Raw genomic sequence first — 27,586 nt, forward strand, 5'->3', positions numbered from 1 at the left:
CCTGCATTGCTGCGAAAGGTGGATATACACTGTACTAGTGCCGACATTGTGCATGCTCTGTTGCCTGTGTCTATGTGCCTGTGGTTCTGTCAGTGTGATCATGTGATGTATCTGACCCCAGGAATGTGTCAATAAAGTTTCCCCTTCCTGGGACAATGAATTCACGGTGTTCTTATTTCAATTTCCAGGAGTGTATAAACTGTGTTTTACGGATAATCGAAACATTTAACCATAAAATTTTCTGTAACATAATGAACCAATTTGCAAAATTCTTTTGATCTTAAACCTTAAGTTGAGTAAGCTTTTAATCTCTGCAAAAGAAATTTGAAGTGCTGTATTGCAAAACAGCAAACAATATGACAATGATTACAAGACGGCCGGACCTGCAGCCCGCCCGTTGTCGGGTGAAACAGCGTTATTAACTAACGCTCTCTCTCATTAAATACCCTTCTGCAACACATGAAAACTATGTAAGCACCACTGATAACAAGAATGATTCAGTTACTCATAACAGATTTAAATTTGAAAGGTGTATGTGTAAAGGTTCGGGGTTCAGATGCGCACGTGTGGTTAAAGGTTAAACAGATTAGTAAACTATATGACAATGATAAGGTTTACTTCAAAGCAAGCAACCTCTTCATTTCAATCGGCAAACAAGGTGCTACTGGATCCCAACCCGTCCCTTCTGACAATTTTATTTTGACTAAAGCCCTGGTGACAGTTGGCTGTTAATATTTTCTAAGTTAATCTGATTGTCAATCATTAAGGCCGCTCTGAAGGAACGTCTTACAACATTACTTGTGGACACTTATTACAGGAACTCACACGGCAGAATCACAAGATCCAGCTGAAGTACACCATTAAAGACCCGGTTTTTCAAACACAGAAACGAACAGCTTAGTACAAATGGTTGTTCAGATTATAACTAATGACTGAGAAATGCAATTACAGTCAAAGAATTGAAACGGTTAACATCTAAATCTAACCACACGGTACCTCTTTTGCTTAATGGCAACTTGTGCCTTAGTGCAATCCTCCGGCTGTATTTATGACCAAGAGCTGATTAATTAGTACATTGCTGATTGGGTAGAAACCAGAAACGAAGGCAATGTACTAGCGGGACAAATTTTCAAACGACAACTAGTGTCAATACTACTTGCTGTATTTACGACCAAAGAGCCGACCAAGTAAAACACTGAGGGTCGGGTACAAACTAGAAAATAATAAGGAGGGCAGGCAGACAATGAAACAAATCACCACGAGGAATACAGAATGTTACTCCCCTTTGTCAGCAAGCAGTTCCATGGATCCACGGTGCGCTGCAGCGGCCATTGAGTGGTGCCCATGAAAACCCGGTGGAAGTGGGCAGCCAGGCCACGAGCGGTCATCCGACATGAATGTTGGCAAACAACCGAAAGGATGTTGGCCTGCTGCTTGTAGTCGACGCTGACCCCCTCTGCGCAGGCCCTTCTTGCGCAGCTCGTGTCTTCAGCCGCTCGGACTTTGAGACCATCTCTTGTCGCGACACTACTGACAATCCCCGAACTTCGTGCCTCCCTCTCGGGCCAGCGAATCCTGTATATATATCGGCAAGCAAAGACCTTCCATGGACACAGCCTACAGATACGAGCCCTTCCTCATAGATATTTGTAATGGGGCCGCAAGAGGGATAGTCGATACTACACCTGAGCCAGTGATGTCAGATAGAACAGTCTACTAATTCAATGGCGCCACGGCTCAGAAATACTCTCAGTAGACATTCCAGATGGCACTGTTGCAATTTTGAATTCTTTTGGACATGATATTGTAGGGTTAGGTTCGTTTATGTGGAGGATACATAATGATGGTAGGAATGTGTCAAATTTGCTTCGAATGTGATGTAGGCTGCCTGTACGTGTGGTTCTAAGAGAGATATCGAATCCTAATATGACACCAGAGGCGGAAATGCTTTTAGGATGGGTGTACTGCTGAAAAGGGCACCCATCGAGAGAGGAAATAAATAAACGATATCTGTGTTCAGGTTGAGAGCAACTGTGGCAATTTGGGTCTACAGCACTGATATAGGTAGAGTGAGACCGGTCTATAGAGTAGAGGAACTTTTACACGATGGGACGCGTCGAGTAGATATACAGGGTGGAGAAAAATTGCGTCACGAAATTTTAACCTTGGATAGCTGATGCCATTAGGAAACAAAACCACTAATGTTGTGTAGGTCGACAACGCACCATTTTTAAACTACGGAAACTTGGCTGCACTCGCTCCGACCTGCCGTGGCATTGCCCTGTTGCCGTTCGTCGGTTGACGGGCAGCTCTATGGTTGTCATTTCACACATACAAACGTCCCTCGCTGCTTCACTGCCCCAACGTGATACGCACACGTGTCGAACAGGTCTTGTTGTTTGTCTCCACCTCACGTCAGGGGCATTCACACATAAGCTTCGCCCGCATCTCGTGGTCGTGCGGTAGCGTTCTCGCTTCCCACGCCCGGGTTCCCGGGTTCGATTCCCGGCGGGGTCAGGGATTTTCTCTGCCTCGTGATGGCTGGGTGTTGTGTGATGTCCTTAGGTTAGTTAGGTTTAAGTAGTTCTAAGTTCTAGGGGACTGATGACCTAAGATGTTAAGTCCCATAGTGCTCAGAGCCATTTTTTAACATAAGCTTCGTTTCGGAGTACACAGACGTTACCTGTGATTTAGTCGTACAGTAAGCTTGGCGGCGCAGTATTCGTTTGAAGAATAACGAGATATGGTGTCTGTTTATGGACTAACCGAAGATAATGCGCATGAAGCTCTATGGTTGTATGAGGAACGGTACCCAGCAAGATGCCACCCACACTCGCAAACGTTTACAATAATTCACTAGCGACTTGGCGAAACAGGCTCGTTAGCTGGATATCATGGCGATGCTGGAAGACCTCGAACACGACGGGGTGCTGCATATGAAGAGACTGTTCTCGAGCTCTTCGAGGAAGCACCTACGACAATTATTTGAGCGGTTGGACACGACATGGGGGTCACTCATCGGTTAGTCTGGGAGGTTTTGAGGGATGATGACCAGCATCTATTTAGTTTCCAGCCTACACAAGACCTAAATCCTGTGGCGGATTGTAAACACATTCTAGGGTTTTACCGGTGGTTTCTGCAACTTGCTGCCCGAAATCCTAGTTTACCGACTAGTGCACCTTCCATGGGGATGGCCATAACAACACTCGAAACTTTCATTACTCAGCAAGGGGAAATCCTCACGTCACGCACGTCCACGAACACCAGGAACGATTTTCGCTCAACATTTGGGCAGGCCTTGTGGGTGACCATCTGATTGGGCCGGTCCGTCTACCTCCTCGACTTACCGGGGCAAATTATCTTCACTCTTTGCAAGAGACCCTACCCGGCCTCCTGCAAGATCTTCCTTGGACATACGGCCACGCATATGGTTGCAGCATAATGGCGCGCCCGCACAAAATGGTTCAAATGGCTCTGAGCACTATGGGACTTAGCTGCTGAGGTCATCAGTCCCCTAGAACTTAGAACTACTTAAACCTAACTAACCTAAGGACATCACACACATCCATGCCCGAGGCAGGATTCGAAACTGCGACCGTAGCGGTCGCGCGGTTCCAGACTGTAGTGCCTAGAACCGCTCGGCCATTCCTGCCGGCTGCGCCCGCGCGTAACAGTCACGCTGTGCGCGGATGTTTAAACGAACTTTTCGACGCACGGGTAGTTGGCAGAGGAGGTCGTAGGACATGGCCTCCGCGATCACCAGAACTTACGCCACTGTACTTTTCCTGTGGGGTTTGTTCAAGGTTCCAGTTCACCCACCCAGACGCGAACCACCTAGAAAAGAAGAGGAATTAATGGATAGCATTCGATATGCCGACAATCACATCATGGCAGTGATGGGAATCTTTGAAAGAGTTCGGCAAAATACCGTTCGACGTTACCAAGCTTGTGTCGTGTTAGAGGGTCGCCAGTGCGAACAATGTCCTACCTACAAAAAAGGCCCTTTTCAGGGTCGACATAATTTGCAGAATACTTTCTGTGCGCGAACAAACAGCTGTTCACGGGTTTGTTCCCGGTACGTATTATCATGAAACTGTAATGAATGTGTCGGGACTCATGCGGATTCGCCCTAGGCCCACAGAGTAAAAGGCTGGCGCGCTATAACCGAACTTGGATATATCGCGATCTTCGGCAGGCAAGCATTCGCGGTCTTGCGTTGTACAGAGCATCCGGCGCCAATCGGAACGTGTGGCGCCAAGTTTCCGTAGTTTAAAATTTGTGCGTTGTCGACCTACACCACATTAGTAATTTTATTTGCTACTGGCATCAGCTATCCAGGGTCAAAATTTCGTGACACAATTTTTCTCCAACATGTAGATAGCGGTGGCAACGACCTTGCCGCAGTATATACACCGGTTCCCGTGAGATCACCGAAGTTAGCGCTGTCGGGCGTGGTCGGCACTTGGATGGGTGACCATCCATGTAGCCATGCGCTGTTGCCATTTTTCGGGGTGCACTCAGCCTCGTTATGCCAATTGAGGAGCTACTCGACCGAATAGTAGCGGCTTCGGTCACGAATACCATCATAACGACCAGGAGTGAGGTGTGCTGACCCCACGCCCCTCCTATCCGCATCCTCCAGTTAGGATGACACGGCGGTCGGATGGTCCCGGTAGGCCACTCGTGGCCTGAAGACGGAGTGGGTGAGTGTAGATAGTGGTAAAAGTGATTGCTAATGTGGTATGTTTTTAGTGTTAGGCAGGATAAGTGAAGAGTGGTTGCAGCAAAATGGAATTGTTTTTAAGGTAGACAAAGGCGACCCCACCAGTGGCAACTGGGTCGTGGTTTGCTGATTGGTAAAAATAATAGCGTTACATGAGGATTATGTGATGATGTGAAGTTTCATTCCAAATAAGTCATGGAAGTATTGCCAGGTGAAGGTACTAGTAAATGCTTTCGTTGATGTTTAGGAAGCAGAAGTCAATAAAGCAACTTTTTGACAGGTGGAACAAATCCAAGTTAGGTATTTGATTTCAACATTAGCTAGGCTAGTAATCTATCTTTCCTAGTCACACGTGTAGCTAAATCTACGCCAATCTCATGACGATACGAATTCTACTACTCAGAAATGCATTCTGTGCTGGTAGGGACTTTAGCAAGTAGTCTGTTTAGAAGTGCGAAACCGCCATTGTGAACAGAGACGGTACAATGAAAGCTTCGCACGATACTTAACACACAGTAGCAGATATGTACAGTGAAATATTTCCTGCCTATCATCTTCATAAGACGAAGAAAATTTTGAAGGGATGGCATTGGTCAACTTACGAAATTACAACACCCTACGTTACATTTGCAAATGGCGGATTTTTTAAGGAAGTCCTGCGTAGGTTTTGTTAGAAAAAGAACTTCATTAGTTTTAAAGTAGTAGGCCATACAGAGCAATTGTATCAACAGCGAGTGTGAGCAAACGGCAGTCAGATGAGTGGGCTGTGTATGGCGGAATCCTGCCTGCAGCGAAATTCAGAGGGATTGGTGGTATCAACCCGCTAATCAAAAGCAGTAAGCCTGGCTTAATTAATCTCGACATTCTCTGAACGAACAGAAAGTGCACTGGTCTAAAAAAATCGCAAAACCAGGAAGATTCGTGCGACGTAAACGAAAGTCTGTAGGCACGTTTCCATATCTGAAATGTGATGTACAAACACATTTCCAGGCAACCGTGAATAGTGCCAATATGAGGACGAAATCAGGCCTGTTTTAAATAGACGCTGTAACGGCCGTGAACGTGAGCTATCTATGAGATTGGTCTCATGATAGTCAAGAACGCCTTTAATGCGATAAAGACGCCATTATCAGCACCTCAATGAGTACGAACGGTGGCGTGTAATAGGGCTAAGAAAAGCTGGATGTTCCTTATGCGGTACTGCAGAAAAATTTAACAGGAATATAATCACTGTACGTGGTCGGTGGCAATGGTTGTCACGAGAAGGAACGGTCGCAAGAGGAATGGCCTCCGGACAGCCACCTGGCACATTCGAGAGGGAAGACCATCGTGTTTGGCGTATGGCTCTGGTGCATCACACTGCATCTAAATGGTTCAAATGGCTCTGAGCACTATGGGACTCAACATCTGAGGTCATCAGTCCCCTAGAACTTAGAACTACCTACACCTAACTAACCTAAGGACATCACACACATCCGTGCCCGAGGCAGGATTCGGACCTGCGACCGTAGCAGTCGCGCGGTTCCGGACTGAAGCGCCTAGAAGCGCTCGGCCACCGCGGCTGGTGCACTGCATCTGCTGCAGCAATTAGAGCAGCAGTTGGCATCACAGTGACACAACGAACTGTTACAAATCGGTTACTGCAAGGACAGCTCCGAGCGAGACACCCCCAATCGTGCATTCCACTGATCCCAAACCTACACCATTTATGACTTGTGTCAAGCGCCGACTCAATCGAGGAGAGGGTAGAGGTGTCTTTTGTTTGCCGGCCACGGTGGCCGAACGGTTCTAGGTGCTTTAGTCCGGAACCACGAGGCTGCTACAGTTGCAGGTGCGAATCCTGCCTCGTGCATGGATGTGTGGGATGTCCTTAGGTTAGTTAGGTTTACTTAGTTCTAAGTCTCGGGGACTGATGACCTCAGATGTTAAGTCCCATAGTGCTTAGAGCCATTTGAACCATTTGAATGTGTGTTTTGTTTCCTGATAAAAGCTGGTGCTACCTCGGTGCAGTGATGGTCGTGTGTTGGCTAGATGGGGGTCAGGTTAACGCCTGTAACCAACCTGTCTGGATGCTAGACACAGTGGACGTACACTTGGGGTTATGGTCCGGATGCCACTTCGTATGACGGCAGGAGCACTCTACTGGTTATCCGGCGCACCCTAACTACAATTATCTACGACAGTAAGATCAATCGAACTATTGTGTTGCCATTCATGAACAGCATTCCAGGGGCCGTGTTCCAACAGGATAATGCTCGCCCTCATACCACTGTAGTAACCCAACATGCTCCACAGGATATAGACATGTAGCCTTGGTCTGCTAGATAACTAGATCTGTCCCCAGTCGTGAACATATGGGACATCATCGGATGACTATTCCAGCGTCACCCACCATCAATATTAACCTTCTCTATATTGGCCGACCAACTGCAAAGGGCATGGCCATGGCCGTGCGGTTCTAGGCACTTCAGTCTGGAACAGCGTGGCCGCTACGGTCACAGGTTCGAATCCTGCCTCGCGCATGGATGTGTGTGATGTGCTTAGGTTATTTAGGTTTAAGTAGTTCTAAGTTCTAAGGGACTGATGACCTCAGATGTTGAGTCCCATAGTGATCAGAGCCATTTGAATTTTTTTTTTTTTCCAAAGGGCATGGAACTACGTTTCTTTTTTTTTTTTTTTTTCTTTGTCTTGTGATTCTTTTGCGTCAATGTATATTCGGCCCATGAGGAGAAAGGTGGTGGTTTTAGAATCGGACATAAATTCGATTTTCGCGCCTAGCCGGAGTATCGATAAGAAAGGTAGGTCACAGACACGCGGTCTTCATACAGCGACCGCAGCCTGGTGGCGCGGAAAGCGTCGCCGCTGCGGGCATTGCACGTAGGCCTGTCCACTGACGTCACACGGTCGGTAAATATCGCGGTGCTACACTTGTCCGGCAATACTCCCTGTCCTGTGAAGCGTTCAGTGTGCGCATTCACGGCTGAGTAACAGACGACGTCTGTGTTTACGTTTCTCTATTCGGATCACACCCTAGGCCGTTTGCACGAGGCCGCGACAACTTTCCCTACTCTCTGACCTTTGAGTATGGCTACATGTTCTCTTTATGATGCCCTCTGTCATCGCCCACAGGAACGGGCTTTTTGTTGTACCGGTCTCTGACAGTGTGAGCGATCACGAACTGTGTTTTATCTACGCTGAGTGGGAGAGAAAAGTGACTACTACTTTTATGAAGTCCTGCTCGACATAAATGTTTTAGTGTATCATTTCTCGTTGTTGGGCTTATAGTCTTCCTTATTTATCACATCACTCATCACTTAGCAGGTATTTGCAGGTTCTTTTTCGCAATGGTCGCTGGAGTCAGCCCAAACAAAAACTTTTCAACAATGAAATTCGCCAACAGCCGTGCAGTTAAGACGTTGATTTATTTCATTTTTACTACGAGTTTCTCCATTCCGTTTGGCCATCTTCAGGCCACGTATGCATCTCTCATAAATAAACGTTATTGGCGTACCGGGCGAACTGCTCCTGGATATCGTGAATTCTCAACCGTATTCCAAGTGCTTCCTTCGAAAACCGCCAGAATGTTGAAAGTGCAAGCATGCAAACCTGCGGGAATTGTGTTGTCAGGTGCCGGATGTCAGCTTGTGGGATGTGGTTCCATGCCCTTTGCACTTGATCGGTCGATACGGAGAAGGTTAATGCTGTTTGTGGATGACGCTTGGATTGTCGCCTAATGATGATGTGCTCCTCTGGAGACAGATCTAGCGATCGAGCAGACCAAGACAATATGTCAACATACTGTAGAGCATGTTCGGCTACAGCAGCGGTATGTGGGCGAGCGTTATCCTGTTGGAACAGCCGGCCAGAGTGGCCGAGCGGTTCTAGGCGCTACAGTCTGAAACCGCGCGACCGCTACAGTCGCAGGTTCGAATCCTGCCTGTTGGGTTTAAGTAGTTCTAAGTTCTAGGGGACTGATGACCTTAGAAGTTAAGTCCCATAGTGCTCAGAGCCATTTGAACCAACCTGTTGGAACACACCCCCTGGAATGCTGTTCGCGAATGGAAGCATAACAGTTTGATTCACCATAATGTCGTACATAATTGCAGTCCGGATGGGTAGGGGCCGCGCGGGATTAGCCGAGCGGTCTTAGGCGCTGCGGTCATAGACTGTGCGGCTGGTCCAGGCGGAGGTTCGAGTCCTCCCTTCGGGCATGGGTGTGTGTGTTGTTCCATAGGATAATTTGGGTTAAGTGGTGTGTAAGCTTAGGGACTGATGACCTTAGCAGTTAAGTCCCATAAGATTTCACACACATTTGAACAATTTTTGATGCGTCGGGTAACCACGAGAGCGCTGCTCCTGTTGTACGAAATGGCATCCCAGACCGCAACCCCAAGTGTAGGTCCTTCTAACCAACACACGGCCATCACTGGCACAGAGGGAGCACCAGCTTTTATCAGAAAACACAAGAAACCCCCACCCTCCCCTCCAATGAGTCCTCGCTTGACACAATTGAAGTCAAAATAATGGTGGTTTGCGATGAGTTGAATGCACGCTATAGGACGTCTGGCTCGTTGTCCTTGAAGTAACCAGCTGTAACAGTTCGTTGTGTCACTGCGATGCCAACAGCTGCTCAAATTGCTGCTGCAGATGCGGTATGATGCGCCAGAACCATAGGCCGAACACGATGGTCTTATCTCTCGAAAATGCCGCGTGTCCTTGCGGAGCCCGTTCTTCCTGCGACCGTTCATTCTCGTGGCCACAGCTGCCAGCAACCATGTATAATGATTATACTCCTGCCAAACCTTTCTGCAGTGTCCCAGAAGGAACATCCAGCTTCTCTTAGTCCTATTACACACCATCGCTCAAACTCTGTGAGGTGTTGATAAGGGTGTCTTTGTCGGCTTAAAGGCATTCTTGACTAACATAAACTCGCCAAGTCCAGTCTCAAAGATAACCAACGCTCACCACCGTAACAGAGTTTATTTAAAGCAGGCCTGACTTCATCCTCATAGTGGCGCTGCTATCGCCACTCTTACACAGTTGGCACGAAATATGATTGGACATCACCTTTCAGATGTAGAAACGTACCTACCAACTGTAAGTAGGCTGTTTAGGTTTTTTTTATTGGTAACGCCACCTCTGTATGAAAATCACTGGCTGTGCTGTGTGCAGTCTGTGGCTGCTTTGCATTGTTGTAATACTCGCCATTGTAGTGTTAGGCGCCGGCCGAAGTGGCCGTGCGGTTAAAGGCGCTGCAGTCTGGAACCGCAAGACCGCTACGGTCGCAGGTTCGAATCCTGCCTCGGGCATGGATGTTTGTGATGTCCTTAGGTTAGTTAGGTTTAACTAGTTCTAAGTTCTAGGGGACTACTGACCTCAGCAGTTGGGTCCCATAGTGCTCAGAGCCATTTGAACCATTTGTAGTGTTAGGCAGCTGGCTGTGAACAGCGCGTAGCGTTGCGCAGTTGGAGGTGAGCCGCCAGCAGTGGTGGATGTGGGGAGAGAGATGGCGGAGTTTTGCAATTTCTCATGAACTGCTATATATATTATGACTATTGAGGTAAATACATTGTTTGTTCTCTATCAAAATCTTTCATTTGCTGACTATGCCTATCAGTAGTTAGTGCCTTCAGTACTTTGAATCTTTTATTTAGCTGGCAGTAGTGGCGCTCGTTGTATTGCAGTAGCTTGAGTAGCGAAGATTTTTGTGACGTAAGTGATTTGTGAAAGGTATAGTTTAATGTTAGTCAGGGCCCATTCTTTTGTAGGGATTATTGAAAGTCAGATTGCGTTGCGCTAACAAAATATTGTGTGTCAGTTTAAGGACAGTTGTGTATAATTGTTCTAAGGGGACGTTTCACAACTTTCGTTGGTGTCGCACTGCTCTCCTTGGCATTGAATTTTTTTTTCCTCCGTGCACTTTCTGTTCGTTCCCAGAGAGTCAAGAGTAATTAAGTCATACCAACTGCTTCTGACTGGCAGTGTTGCATGCCCACGATGGATCATCAGAGACCAAATAAATACTGGTCACCACGTCCTTCGTGCGACGCCGATCGAAAGCGTCTGTTTGTTTCCCATTACAAAAAAAAAAAAATTATTTTTAAAGACCAATTTTATGTGTCTATTCGAAAGAGTGGTCCCAAATTAGTCTAGCGTAATATTCCCTTTATCGGTGTGTAATAATAGGGCCAGTAAAACTCTAAGGATAACCAAAATCTCAGCAGCGACAGCACCGCTTCGACCCGCGCTGAATGCTATCGCCGGTCAGAGGCGCTCCTTAGTCGCTGCTGGAGTACCAATAAATCTTCGCGTTTTACTGTTCCTGTTGACACACATCGATAAAACGAACAACGCGGTGGAGTAATGGCTCTGAGCGCTATGGGACTTGACTTCTGAGGTCATCAGTCCCCTAGAACTTAGAACTACTTCAACCTAACTAACCTAAGGACATCACACACATCCATGCTCGAGGCAGGATTCGAACCTGCAACCGTAGCAGTCGCGCAGCTCCGGACTGAAGCGCCTAGACCCACTCGGCCACCGCGGCCGGCGGCCCAGTTCAATACCAGCTTCAAGATTAGCGACTTTGGTAGCAGCGTCAACTCTAGTCACTTCGCTTGTACCCTCTATGTAGCACAGACTTGGGATTGTAGAGGTCGCGCTGTTCCAGACTGTAGCGCCTAGAACGGCTCGGCCACTCCAGCGGGCGGTGGAGTAATCCTGGACCGCTTTGTCGAATGGGTACGTAAAATGTCTAATTAAATATCATTTTATCTCCAGATCGAGATTTTCACTCTGCAGCGGAATGTACGCTGATATGAAACTTCCTCGCAGATTAAAACTATGTGCCGGGCAGAGATCCGAGCTCGGGACCTTTGCGTTTGCCGGCCGGAGTGGCCGAGCGGTTCTAGGCGCTACAGTCTGGGACCGCGCGAGCGCTACGATCGCAGGTTCGAATCATGCCTCGGGCATGGATGTGTGTTATGTCCTTAGGTTAGTTAGGTTTAAGTAGTTCTAAGTTCTAGGGGACTGATGACCTCAGACGTTAAGTGCCATAGTGCTCAGAGCCATTTGAACCATTTGAACCTTTGCCTTTCCCGGGCAAGTGCTCTACCATCTGAGCTACCCAAGCACGACTCACGCCCCGTCCTCACAGGTTCGCAGTTTGAAAGTAGGAGACGAGGTACTGCCAGAAGTAAAGCTGTGCGGACGGGGCGTCAGTCGTGCTTGGGTAGCTCAGTTGGTAGAGCACTTGCCCGCGAAAGACAAAGGTCCCGAGTTCGAGTCTGCCAGGAAGTTTCATCATTTTATTTGTCATGGAAAACAAACGGGCACTTTCCGTCGACGCTGGAAGTCGTATGAAAATGTGATAAGCAGGATTTTCTTGGGCTGACTCCAGCAAAAACTAAATTACGAATATAAGCTGAAACACCAGAGAAAGTGCGCCTTAAGATTCATAGGAGAAATAACCTTTAATAGTTGCCAGTTGAGAACTGTTGTTCCATTATAACCAGTTGAACTGCGCAGTCGCTTTATGATTAATTCTTTAAATTTCGAGATTTACTAAGAAGAGCTCTCTCTGTCGAGAAATATTCCATATGTGCTTTTACTCAATGCCATATTTTCGTGTAAAGTGCGTCCATAATGTGAACGTGCTGTCACAAATATGTGCGTGTATTTGTGTGTTACCTGTTTTCTGACAGTCGTTGTCTTGCTCCTAATCAATACTCACCGAATTTGAATTTCTGCATCTGCCAAGACTAAAATTGTTGGACAACTTCTGAGAAAAGAGACTCACCGAATTTACATTCAGCGAAATAAATATTTGAACCGTTGCAGTGCTGTGGTTCACGTAGTATCAATTACAGAGTAAAGAATGAGTGGAAAAAACTATAATAAATCTATTCGGAAACACGTCTGAGCAAGTGGTCGGCTAGTGACGCGATTCATTAACTAAGTGTGTTGGTTTACAGCGAACACAGAACTGAAGAATGAGAATCCTTCATTATAATCTTAAATGGAATTATTGTTGTGACTAATACTATTTAGTATTGCCTACTCTGTTCTGGTACGCGTTTAAATTTACAATCTACGCTGGTGTATATGTATGAGGTTTTTTAAAATGGCTCTAAGGACTATGAGACTTAACATCTGAGGTCATCAGTTCCCTATACTTAGAACTATTTAAACCTAACTAACCTAAAGACATCACACACATCCATGCCCAAGGCAGGGTTCGAACAAGCGACCGTAGCAGCAGCGCGGCTCCGGACTGAAGCGCCTAGAACAACTCGGCCACAGCGGACGGCTTGTTGAAATCAACTGTCTTAACATTCTCACACGAAAGAACTTTGTGTAACCAGCACTCTCGTGACCTTATAAAAGTTTAATAAAATTTATTACATGTCAGATCATAATGAGAGAAGTAACACGGGTTTGTATTCATGATGGCTCGTTTGCGTGGCGGTGGGGGAAGCGAGTATATAGGGAGCAGATAATGTTTCCCAAAGCAGCTTCTTTGAGGCTGGTCAAACACGCCAGCAAATAGTACACTTGACACCTCGCCCACGGCACTGAGGATCGAGGTCATCCGTATAATAGGAAACTTTTCAACGTGCGTGGTGGATGAATCCCGAATACGATTTAGAGCGATGATCAAACATTAACGCGATCGCATTTCGAGCGAAGAGTCCAAGAGGATATTCCAGAAAGAGACTGAAGAGAGGCCGTTTGCAACTAGACTGAATTAAGAACGATGTTGAAAAATCATGTAGCAGAGAGCAGAGTCAGTATTCAGTTTCGGTACCGAGCATACAGAGGGCAATGACGCTCCGTAGCAGCAACTGAAGGAGCAGGAAACACTTCACCTACGAGAAGATGGTGATAGATTGTGGCGAACACACTGTAACAGCAAGCTAAGTGGTGTTTACAATATTCATTGAAATAATGCTGGACAGTGATTGCCTGTCGCTGTCTCAGCGAATTAGTCGAGCGGAATTTAAGTGATTAGCAGGAACAAGTTGCTGCTTGGTACCTGTCTTTTGTAAGACAGGCAAAGTGGTCTCTAAATATTAGATGAGTACTTCCCAGTGTTGATGATTGATTACTTAGGCCAAGTGGCCAGTAGGTATCAGACCGAGTGACCGTCAAGCAGTCGCCTCTGATAGAGAGCCTTTCCAGCATTTATTGAAAGCATTTGACGTTCTGATAAGGCGTTTTGATTCAACACCTCAATAAGTAAATGTTTTTCTTGGAACATAAATTGATTAAGGGAAGAGTAATAATTTGCTACTTCAGCCAGCCTTTTGTGCCAACTTCACAGAATAACCAATCTTCTGTAACCTAAGCCCCTCCAGCCAGGACATTTTCTCCCTATAAATGTTGATAACTAAACTATAAAGGTTGATAACAACAGAAACTAAACACACAATTTTGTTACCTTCCTGATTGGGCCACGTGGAGGTAAGTAATCTGTGTCAGGACGCGACAACACGATGCGATGATCGGTCAAAAATTCACGGTAACCTCGACGCAATACAAGGTACTTTATTTTATCTTCCGGTCAAGTATTAGGAATTCTTACAAGTTTTGTAATGGATCGATCAGAAAATAAAATAAAAAGAGTTACTCGCGCTGTGTCTAGATTAGAGCTTAAGGAACGAATAGTGAGATTCCAAAGATGTTACGTACAAATTTATAGTCTAAAATCGTTGCTGATTGTGAATATTGATTCCAATGTAAATATAAATACTTGGATTGGAAAGCAGACACCTACCTCTTTGAGTTTTCAAACTACACTCCTGGAAATTGAAATAAGAACACCGTGAATTCATTGTCCCAGGAAGGGGAAACTTTATTGACACATTCCTGGGGTCAGATACATCACATGATCACACTGACAGAACCACAGGCACATAGACACAAGTAACAGAGCATGCACAATGTCGGCACTAGTACAGTGTATATCCACCTTTCGCAGCAATGCAGGCTGCTATTCTCCCATGGAGACGATCGTAGAGATGCTGGATGTAGTCCTGTGGAACGGCTTGCCATGCCATTTCCACCTGGCGCCTCAGTTGGTCCAGCGTTCGTGCTGGACGTGCAGACCGCGTGAGACGACGCTTCATCCAGTCCCAAACATGCTCAATGGGGGACAGATCCGGAGATCTTGCTGGCTAGGGTAGTTGAATTACACCTTCTAGAGCACGTTGGGTGGCACGAGATACATGCGGACGTGCATTGTCCTGTTGGAACAGCAAGTTCCCTTGCCGGTCTAGGAATGGTAGAACGATGGGTTCGATGACGGTTTGGATGTACCGTGCACTATTCAGTGTCCCCTCGACGATCACCAGTGGTGTACGGCCAGTGTAGGAGATGGCTCCCCACACCATGATGCCGGGTGTTGGCCCTGTGTGCCTCGGTCGTATGCAGTCCTTATTGTGGCGCTCACCTGCACGGCGCCAAACACGCATACGACCATCATTGGCACCAAGGCAGAAGCGACTCTCATCGCTGAAGACGACACGTCTCCATTCGCCCCTCCATTCACGCCTGTCGCGACACCACTGGAGGCGGGCTGCACGATGTTGGGGCGTGAGCGGAAGACGGCCTAACGGTGTGCGGGACCGTAGCCCAGCTTCATGGAGACGGTTGCGAATGGTCCTCGCCGATACCCCAGGAGCAACAGTGTCCCTAATTTGCTGGGAAGTGGCGGTGCGGTCCCCTACGGCACTGCGTAGGATCCTACGGTCTTGGCGTGCATCCGTGCGTCGCTGCGGTCCGGTCCCAGGTCGACGGGCACGTACACCTTCCGCCAACCACTGGCGACAACATCGATGTACTGTGGAGACCTCAAGCCCCACGTGTTAAGCAATTCGGCGGTACGTCCACCTGGCCTCCCGCATGCCCACTATACGCCCTCGCTCAAAGTCCGTCAACTGCACATACTGTTCACGTCCACGCTGTCGCGGCATGCTACCAGTGTTAAAGACTGCGATGGAGCTCCGTATGCCACGGCAAACTGGCTGACACTGACGGCGGCGGTGCACAAATGCTGCGCAGCTAGCGCCATTCGACGGCCAACACCGCGGTTCCTGGTGTGTCCGCTGTGCCGTGCGTGTGATCATTGCTTGTACAGCCCTCTCGCAGTGTCCGGAGCAAGTATGGTGGGCCTGACACACCGGTGTCAATGTGTTCTTTTTTCCATTTCCAGGAGTGTATTAGCCCATCTATTAACTGAGTTCAGCTTGCTCAGCTCGTACCAGGCGTGTTTTTTAAGTAAGTACCGTTTTGAAATTAAAAAAAGACGTGCTAAGATATCTCAATAATTTTATTTTTACATGAAAGCATGTACCTTAATCTACTTTTATACATAATTTCAGTCAATATTGAGGCACCTGTCATAACGTTGTACCGGTTTTTGAATACTCTTCTCTTAGAAGTCTGCCGCCCGACTTGTTAACCACTGCATCACCACTGTTTTGACATCGTCTTAAAGACACTGACCGCCCAGGTGTTTCTTCAAGTGCAGGAGCAGATGGTAGTCACTGGGCGCAAGATCGGGGCTGAACGGAGGATGATCTAGAAATTCCCATCCAAAACATGTGATGGTCTGATTCGCCACACGCGGACGGGCATTGTCTTGCAGCAAAACTATGCCCTTGCTCAACTTCCATGGACTGTTGCTTTGATTCTGGTGTGACGTAGGCGACCCATGTTTCATCGCCCGTAACGATTTGGCTTAAGAAATCATCACCGTCGTTGTGGTACCGCTAAATGAAAGTCAGTGCACTGTCTAAACGTTTGGTTTTGTGCATATCTGTCAACATTTTCGGTACCCAACGTGCGCACAATTTTCGGTAATTCAAGTCCTGGGTCACAACGCCACACGAAACACTACGAGAAACATTAGGAAAGTCATCCCGCAAGGAGGAAATCGTAAAGCGTCTATTTTCTCTCACCTTATTTTCCACTTCCTGCACCAAACTTTCATTAACGACCGAAGGACGCCCACTCCGTTGTTCATCATGCACACCCCACTTTATTACCATTCCATCACTCATAACGTTTCTCCCTAAACTGCACAGATCTCACGATGAATATCGATCGCTTTTAGGCCTTTGGCACAAAGAAATCTTATAACAGCCCGTACTTCACAGTCGGCGGGACTCACGATTATCGAAGGCATCTTAAACAGTCAGTTCACAACATAAACAAGGAAGAATCAGACTGTAATGGCGTCAGTGCGCAGATTAATGTACAGGCTTTCAGGTAAAAATAAAATTATTGAGATACCTTAGCACGTCTTTTCTCAATTTCAAAACGGTTCTTACTTAAAAAACACGCCTCGTATACCAGTATCGACAAAATTATTTTTGTCATACCCGCTGTCTTTAACACTGCGTATGGTGTAAAATTTACAGTGAAAGCCAAGAATAAATTTTTAATAAAGAAATAGAGATCAGTCACTTCTGAAAAAATCACAATGATGATAATGACTTGTGTAAGGCCAGGGGGGATCCGTGACTGGAAATACCATCACTCAGTCACAAGCTAATGCGAAAATAAATGAACTGAATTTAATAACCATCATTATTAATAAAAATTATGGGAAGTTTCCAGGATGAATTATTCAATATTTTGCAGCACAATAATGAGTTGGAAAAGTGTCTAAAATTTTTGCATTTAAAATACAAAGTATGAGCCTATTTACAAGCTCATTTGTTAAAACAGTCTGTTCAGGAAGGCATGTACACTTTTATGGATTAAGATATATATTTAGAAAAGTACGTTATCCTTAGGGTACAATACAATACGTACTTCACGCTCTTTAAGAACAATCGGCAGCGTTACACTTTGGACACTGAGCGTCGGTAGTGTCTTAAGTTCTCAGCAGCACTAACACGTGATTTGCAGGCACTTGAAAGTATTTAAAGCAGTTCTTATTTAGCTCACTGTCTTTTAAGAAAGGAAGTAGTCAGCATGATCCTTCACGAATTATAACAACTAATGCATCACACAATTTTAACTTCAGTTAATTCGGAAATTCTGGAAACAGTTGAGAAACAGCACCTTTATCACTCTTTTCTCTTTCGCTTATTCACGGTCTTTCTATCCGAAGATTAACACAAATACTTTTCGCTGTGTTGGGTTCTCTGGAAAATACATGCATTGTAGTGCTGCAAGTGAAGAGATGTAGACATTTTCAAGAACAGTTAACATATATTTAACATAATTTAAGAGAGTTTGAGAGGGAGCACAATAAAACGGTACAGTTAATGAAACATTGTCAGCGCATTTATTTTTCCATGACGGCTACGGAATCATGATTTCCTTCAGACATTCTTAAAGTGTAGCGCCAACCACCTATTCACAGTGCAAAATCATTTGTTCATTTTCAGTTCCCTGAAACACATCTCATCTACTCCAAGGTCATTGATTTCCACATTTTTAATGAAGGTAGTGTGGACCAGTACAAGAAAAAAACACCTAGTAACACTTGTCCATCTGCACTACTATGTAACACATGTTCTCTGCTCGCTTATGTTGTGCATTTTAGAGCGCATATATACTTACATTTTTTTATTCTCGTTTCGGACCACGTTACCACTTCCCCTATAATACTGCCATAGGAGAACCGCTACATGTATTTCACTGTCATTGATATCAGAACGACTTTCGATTATCGACCACGTCGATTTCGCACTGTATGTAGGCTCTTTAAGTTTTTAAGTTGGTAACGCCACGTAACGCTCTGTATGAAAATCACTGACTGTGCTGTGTGAAGTCTGTGGCTTGTTTTCATTGTTGGAATAGTTGCCACTGTAGTGTTGGGCAGCTGGATGTCAACAGCGCGTAGCGTTGCGGAGTTGGAGGTGAGCAACCACCAGTGGTGGATGTGGGAAGAGAGATGGCAGAATTTTGAGAGCGGACGATCTGGACGTGTGTCCATCAGAAAGAGTAAATTTGTAATATTGGATATCATGAACTGATGATTTTTGAACATTATTAAGGGAAATACGTTGTTTGTTCTATATCAAGATCTTTCATTTGCTAACTATGCCTATCAGTAGTTAGTGCCCTCAGTAGTTAGAATCTTTTATTCAGCTGGTAGTATTGACGCACACTGTATTGCAGTAGTTTGTGTAACGAAGATTTTTGTGAGGTAAGTGATTCATGAAAGGTATAGGTTATTGTTAGTCAGGGCTATTCTTTTGTAGTGATTATTGACAGTCAGATTGCGTTGCGCTACTTTAGTGAAGATCAGAATAAGTAAAGAGAAAACTGATTACGTTCAGTTCTGCTCAGCTGTTTGAAAATCAAATAACGTAAGAGGTTTATCAGTACAGTAATTCAATAATTTTTCAAAGGGGACGTTTCAGCACTAGGGTCACATTCCTCACACTGATAAATTTACCTTCCTCTATCAACCCTGAACGTTTGTAACATCATCACGGAACCAAACGGTATAAGTAAAAATTCTAAAACGCCGTGGTCATTTCCATCGTAATGGTGTCTTCCTAAAACGCGCTTCCACATCACCCGCCCACTCGATGAAACACACTAAACTGAAGTAGTACGTGAAGTCCTGAGAGCTGGCAGCGTCACAGTGACAGCTATTCGCCTGCACTATTCTGTATCTCTGATCAGGCTTACGTTAACCATAAACATTGCCAAATTCGTGTTCATTTCTTACATAATCCAAACATCGCTTCAAGTAACGCTTACCTGTGCTGTCGCATAAAACTGATATGACACAGACGTATGACGAATCTCATAAGTTGCTTCCGCAGTAGTCTTTATACCAATTTGTAGAGATAAGCCTTTTCGACTCCAGAAGGTTTCCCGGGAGAGGCTTCATTATCTGATGGAACACTTTTTTTTTCCTGAAAGCAGGAATCAAATACACCTTTTTTTTCCCCAGTCTTTTGGATACAAGACCCTTTTTTTCAACACAGTCTCCGTTGAATGGGACGGCCTTACGCCACCTTTCTTGGAGAGCCTGTATACCCGCTTGGTGCCATGCCACTGGTCGACGTCGAAGCCAAGGCCTTGCTGCATCAATAATCTCCCCAATATCCACACACTGCTTCCCGCGGAGGGTATCCTTCACTGGACCAAACAGCTGGATGTCAGAAGGTTGACATACGGGCTGTAAGGTGATGAGGAAGAACAGCCCAGTGAAGTTTTGTGAGTTCCTCTCAGGTGCAAAGAATTGTGTGAGGCCTTGTGTTATCATGGAGAAGGAGATCTTTTGGATTTTTGTGACGACGAAGTCGCTGAAGTAATTTCTTTAATTCCCTGAGGGTAGCAGAATACACGTCAGAGATGATCGTTGGACTATGAGGGAGGACAGAAAACAGAAAGGTATAGGTTATTGTTAGTCAGGGCTATTCTTTTGTAGTGATTATTGACAGTCAGATTGCGTTGCGCTACTTTAGTGAAGATCAGAATAAGTAAAGAGAAAACTGATTACGTTCAGTTCTGCTCAGCTGTTTGAAAATCAAATAACGTAAGAGGTTTATCAGTACAGTAATTCAATAATTTTTCAAAGGGGACGTTTCAGCACTAGGGTCACATTCCACACACTGATAAATTTACCTTCCTCTATCAACCCTGAACGTTTGTAACATCATCACGGAACCAAACGGTATAAGTAAAAATTCTAAAACGCTGTGGTCATTTCCATCGTAATGGTGTCTTCCTAAAACGCGCTTCCACATCACCCGCCCACTCGATGAAACACACTAAACTGAAGTAGTACGTGAAGTCCTGAGAGCTGGCAGCGTCACAGTGACAGCTATTCGCCTGCACTATTCTGTATCTCTGATCAGGCTTACGTTAACCATAAACATTGCCAAATTCGTGTTCATTTCTTACATAATCCAAACATCGCTTCAAGTAACGCTTACCTGTGCTGTCGCATAAAACTGATATGACACAGACGTATGACGAATCTCATAAGTTGCTTCCGCAGTAGTCTTTATACCAATTTGTAGAGATAAGCCTTTTCGACTCCAGAAGGTTTCCCGGGAGAGGCTTCATTATCTGATGGAACACTTTTTTTTTCCTGAAAGCAGGAATCAAATACACCTTTTTTTTCCCCAGTCTTTTGGATACAAGAATTGTGTGAGGCCTTGTGTTATCATGGAGAAGGAGATCTTTTGGATTTTTGTGACGACGAAGTCGCTGAAGTAATTTCTTTAATTCCCTGAGGGTAGCAGAATACACGTCAGAGATGATCGTTGGACTATGAGGGAGGACAGAAAACAGAATAGCCCCTTCAGAGGCCTAGAAGAGTGAGGGTGCAGCTTTGATGTATCTCTTCGGAGAAGAGGTGGTGCAGCGCCATTTCATGGACTGACGTTTTGTTTCCGATTCGAAGTGAAGAACCCATGTTTCGTCGCCTGTGACGATTTTGACGAAAAACTGTGACGGTCAGCCACGTAACGTGGAAGCAGTTCCACACGGACGGTCATTCGTTGTCCTTTATGACCTGTTAGGCGGCGAGGAACTCACCTTTCAGTACCCCAACTGATGGGCGAGTGTGTCAGCAGTACCGAAAGAGGAGTGCAGTTCTGCAGCGAGGCGTTTGATTGTGTTCCGTCGATCACCTCGAATGGAGCGTACACACGTTCCAGCATTGCTGGAGTGACAGACCAACGCGGAAGGCTGGCACACAGGAAATCGGACAGGTTTGGGCGACCTCGTTGCGATAGACACCTCGCCCCAGAAGTAAAGTTGCATTTGTTCACTGCCAAATCTCCGCAGACGTTCGAATATATGTGATGAGTATATGTGATGCTCTCGTTTTCCGCCAAAAGGAACGCAATGACAACTCTCTTCCTGGAAAGCACCTCCTGTACAGACATCATTTTGAAGGCTACATATAGCGCTGCCACCAATTGGAACTTCATGAAACGATAGGGACTGAAGCGTGAATGATCCACGATATCCCACAACAAACTACGCAGTTTTTTGACCGAAGTTGACCGAGATATAAGATGTACTGTATTACGTCTTGTGCGCCTCTCGTGCAATCGGGGTAGAGCTGTTCTCATCACAACCGGCAGCAAGCCAATGCCAACAAAAGTAGTTCAAGTATACATGCCAACATCACAAGCACAACATAAAGACATAGAGAAAACGTGTGTGGACATTCAACCGGCAGTTCAGTATGTAAAGAGGCGTATTCTAAAAATCATAGGGGATTTGAACGCAGTAAAGGGAAAGTTATTTCTTGGATGGATTCCAATCTTTATTTCCCCCTACAGTTTTTATTGTCTAATGTTCCCTGTAGTACTACTACAGTTATTCTACCATTTCTTAACACAAATCATTCTACTCCATCCATTATTCGTATCAGTGTTTGCCATACACTCCCATCTTCTTTGATTCTGCGGAGAACCTCTTCATTGCCTACATGCACGTTCATCGATTCAGAATTGTTCCCTAATATCTTATCACACGTCCTAACCAACTGTCCAATGTTCATGTCAGTGTTGATTACTTAATTTGTTTGTTTCATGTTCCATAGAGCATTTGTACGATAAATCGTAATGATGTGGAACGGGTCATTTTATCTATACATCACAAATTAATATTTAAACATGAATACATATTGAAAATTTGTAAAGCTTTAAAAAAAATATGTACACATTACAATAACAAAAATTTACCTAATTGAAGCATTTTCAAATTTTACTTTGCTATCTGTCACACATTTTGCATCACTGGGAAAGATTCCAAAAATTTTAGTCGCAGCACTGTGCATCCCTTTTTCTATTAAAGACAACCTTAATGCGGACTGAAAGTCATTTTTTCTTCTTGTATTGTAATTATGTACATTACGGTTCCTTTTGAACTGCAGTGGATTATTTGTAACAAACTTCATCGGAGGCGGTATAAATGTATCGTGAAACAGTACTCAGTATCCCAACTCCTTAAACAGATATCTACAAGATAATCGTGGGTATGCAGCACATGTTATTCTTTCCGGCCATTGAAGTCTTTCTATCTTACAGATTAGTTACCCCACAACATTACTCCCTATGACATTACTGAATGAAAGTATGCAAAATTTGTCAATTTTATTGATTTGTCTCTTCCAAGATTTGCAATGATTCCAACTGCAAATGTGGCTGAAGTACTTTGTTTTGAGTTACAATGCGTGTTTTTTTCAGTTTAAATTCTCATCAATAAACCCCCACCCCCCGTGAACCATGGACCTTGCCGCTGGTGGGGAGGCTTGCGTGCCTCGGCGATACAGATGGCCGTACCGTAGGTGCAACCACAACGGAGGGGTATCTGTTGAGAGGCCAGACAAACGTGTGGTTCATGAAGAGGGGCAGCAGCCTTTTCAGTAGTTGCAGGGGCAACAGTCTGGATGATTCACTGATCTGGCCTTGTAACACTAACCAAAACGGCCTTGCTGTGCTGGTACTGCGAACGGCTGAAAGCAAGGGGAAACTACAGCAGTAATTTTTCCCGAGGGCAGGCAGCTTTACTGTATGGTTAAATGATGATAGCGTCCTCTTGGGTAAAATACTCCGGAGGTAGAATAGTCCCCCATTCGGATCTCCGGGCGGGGCCTACTCAGGAGGACGTTATCAGGAGAACGAAAACTGGCGTTCTACGGATCGGAGGGTGGAATGTCAGATCTCTTAATCGGGCAAGTAGGTTAGAAAATCTAAAAAGGGAAATGGACAGGTTAAAGTTAGATATAGTTGGACTTAGTGAAGTTCGGTGGCAGGAGGAACAAGACTTCTGGTTAGGTGAATACAGGCTTATAAATACAAAATTAAATAGGGGTAATGCAGGAGTAGTTTTAGTAATGAATAGGAAAATAGGAATGCGGGTAAGCTACTACAAACAGCATAGTGAACGTATTATTGCGGCCAAGACAGAAACGAAGCCCACACCTACCACAGTAGTACAAGTTAATACGCCAACTAGCTCCGCAGATGAAGAAGATATTGATGAAATTTATGATGAGATAAAAGAAATTATTCAGATAGTGAAGGGAGACGAAAATTTAAGTCGTGGGTGATTGGAATTCGATAGTAGAAAAAGGGGGAGAAGGAAACGTAGTAGGTTAATATGGATTGGGGGTAAGAAATGAAAGAGGAAGCCGTCTGGTAGAATTTTGCACAGAGCATAACTTAATCATAGCTAACACTTGGTTCAAGAATCATAAAAGAGGGTTGTATACATGGAAGAAGACTGGAGATACTGACTGGTTCCAGATAGATTATATAATGATAAGACAGAGATTTAAGAACCAGGTTTTAAATTGTAAAACTTTTCCAGGGGCAGATGTGGACTCTGACACACAATCTATTGGTTATGAACTGTAGATTAAAACTGAATAAACTGCAAATAGGTGGGAATTTGAGGAGATGGGACCTTGATAAACTGAAAAAACCAGCGGTTTTTGAGAGCTTCAGGGAGAGCATTAGGGAACGATTGACAAGAATGTAGGAAAGAAATACAGTAGAAGAAGAACGGGTAGCTTTGAGAGACAAAATAGTGAAGGTAGCAGAGGATCAAGTAGGTAAAAAGACGAGGGCTAATAGAAATCCTTGGGCAACAGAAGATACATTGAATTTAATTGATGAAAGGAGAAAATATAAAAATCCATTAAATGAAGCAGGCCGAAAGGAATACAAACGTCTCAAAAATGAGATCGACAGGAAGTGCAAAATGGCTAAGCAGGGATGGCTAGAGGATAAATGCAAGGACGTAGAAGCTTATCTCACTAGGGGTAAGTGAGATACTGCCTACAGGAAAATTAAAGAGACCCTTGGTGAAGAGAGAACCACTTGCATGAGTATCAAGAGCTTAGATGGAAACCCAGTTCTAATCAATGAAGGGAAAGCAGAAAGGTGGAAGGAGTATATAGAGGGCCTATACAAGGGCGATGTTCTTGAGGACAATATTATAGAAATGGAAGAGAATGTAGATGGAGATGAAATGGGAGATATGATACTGCGTGAAAAGATCTAAGTGGAAACAAGGCCCCGGGAGAAGACAACATTCCATTTGAACTACTGGCAGCCTTGAGAGAGCCAGGCCTATAAAAACTCTACCATCTGGTGAGCAAGATGTATGACACAGGCGAAATGCACTCAGACTTCAAGAAGAATATATTATTTCCAATCCCAAAGAAAGCAGGTGTTGACAGATGTGAAAATTACCGAACTATTAGTTTAATAAGCTACTGTTGCAATATACTAACACGAATTCTTCACAGACGAATGGGAAAACTGGTAGAAGCTGACCGCGGGGAAGATCAGTTTGGATTTCGTAGAAATGTTGGAACATGTGAGGCAATACTGACCCTACAACTTATCTTAGAAAATATATTAAGGAAAGGCAAACCGACGTTTCTAGCGTTTGTAGATTTAGAGAAAGCTTTTGACAATGTTGAATGGAATACTTTCTTTCAAATTCTGAAGATGGCAGGGGTAAAATACAGGGAGGCTATTTACAATTTGTACTGAAACCAGATGGCAGTTATAAGAGTCGAGGGGCATGAAAGGGAAGCAGTGGTTGGGAAGCGAGTGGTACAGGGTTGTAGCCTCATACCGATGTTATTCAATCTCCAAATTGAGCAAGCAGTAAAAGAAACAAAAGAAAAATTTAGAGTAGGAATTAAAATCCATGGAGAAGAAATAAAAACTTTGTGGTTCGCGGTGACATTGTAATTCTGTCAGGCACAGCAAAGGACCTGGAAGAGTAGCTGAACGGGATGGACATGGTCTTGAAAGGAGGATGCAAGATGAACATCAACAAAAGCAAAACGAAAATAATGGAATGGAATCGAATTAAATCGGGTGATGCTGCGGGAATTAGATTAGGAAATGAGACGCTTAAAGTAGTAAATGAGTTTTGCTATTTGGGGAGCAAAATAACTGATGATGGTCGAAGTAGAGAGGATATAAAATGTAGACTGGCAATGGCAAGGAAAGCATTTTTGAAGAAGAGAAATTTGTTAACATCGAGTATAGATTTAAGTGTCAGGAAGTCGTTTCGGAAAGTATTTGTATGGAGTGTAGCCATGTATGGAAGTGAAACATGGACGATAAATAGTTTGGAGAAGAAGAGAATAGAAGTTTCCGAAATGTGGTGCTACAGAAAAATGCTGAAGTTTAGATGGGGAGATCACATAACTAATGAGGAGGTACTGAATAGAATTGGAGAGAAGAGAAATTTGAGGTACATCTTGACTAGAAGAAGGGATCGGTTGGTAGGGCATATTCTGAGGCGTCAAGGGATCACCAATTTAGTACCGGAGGGCAGCGCGGAGGGTAAAAATCGTAGAGGGAGACCAAGAGATGAATACATAATGATGTAGGTTGCAGTAGGTACTGGGAGATGAAGAAGGTTGCACAGGATAGAGTAGCATGGATAGCTGCATCAAACCAGTCTCTGGACTGAAGACCACAACAACAACAACAATGAGGACACCTAAGAAGTAAGGAAGCAAGATTACAGTTTAACGTCGAATGAGAGGATATTAGTGACAGGACGCCTAAGGAGTTTGAAGGTTCCAACCAATTTATTACTCCCGCAACATGTTACATTTAACATTGGTGTAGCTCCCATTGATGCGTAGATCTGAATATAGATGCGTAGATTTGAATACGTTTTGTCTCTTTAAAATTGAGGTTGAGAAAATCCGTAGAAAACTAGTCAGTGACGCTATTAAGAACATTGTGAACTATTTCTTTTGTTTCTGTATGTCTGCCTGGACTGACTACAATACTAGTGTCTTCTGCAAAATAACTAATTCTGCCTGTCTTACATTTGCCGAAAAATCGGTTACGAATACGAGGAATGATAGTAGACCTGCGATTGAGCCTTGGGGTACCCCACTGGTAATTTTTTTTTTCCCCAATCAGAAGTCAGAATAATGTTCCGAGACTACATTGCTTGAATTACTAAATACAACTCCTGCATTCTTATGGTTAGATATAACATTATCCAATTTTTGGCTGTACCAACAATCCTGTTGAACTTCACTTCATCTAGGACAATATTCTGTTTGACACAATGAAGTGCCCTAAATAAATTTAATGCATGTAAAACTTGGAGTGTGAAAATGCAAATTACAGACTCAGAAGAACAATTCTTCTGAAGTCCAAATTGTCATTTGTTGAGGATATTATTGTTCCCCCATGAGATACTGTTCTACATTACGACATCTTTAGAAACATTTTGGAAAATGTTCCAGTCTTCTCTGATTCTGCGCAGCACCTATTCATTCCTTGTATGCATTTTATCTTTTCGCGGCGCAACGGTTCCTCCATTAAATTACTGGCGAGTAGTCGCATAAATTCCACTTTTTTTCTACTATGTCGACCGTGTAGAGTTACACCATATTCAGCGCGAGCCGAGTATAGTCAGTCTGAAGATTGCCGAATCGAACACCTCCAAAATTGGTATTTATGCTGCTGCAGCCCGAAATTTGACGGCACACTCTTTATTCCTTACCAGTCCACCTAATTTTTGATGCCCTCTCAAACCGCTATATGTCAAACGCTTTAGCTCTCTTCGTTTCCAGTTAACCAACATTTACTTCTTCCATAATGACCTGTGTATATACTGCTTCATTATTATCTTTTCTGATCATTATAGTAGTTGCTTCTGTTGTCGAATAGTTGAAGCAACTTTTCTAGTACCGAACGTTTCTTCATACTTATGTCACTTGTATCCATCCAACTTCTGTGATTTGGTCCATTCCTCTTTAAACGACCTTCATACTGTGATTTTCCTTAGTATCAATAACAGCAAATTTCAACACGTATGATAATTCCTATCTATTTCAGGATCCCATTTCTTTCCACACTCATTCTCCCATAC

This window comes from Schistocerca americana, chromosome 6 (assembly GCF_021461395.2).
Source record: "Schistocerca americana isolate TAMUIC-IGC-003095 chromosome 6, iqSchAmer2.1, whole genome shotgun sequence".
NCBI lineage: Eukaryota > Metazoa > Arthropoda > Insecta > Orthoptera > Acrididae > Schistocerca > Schistocerca americana.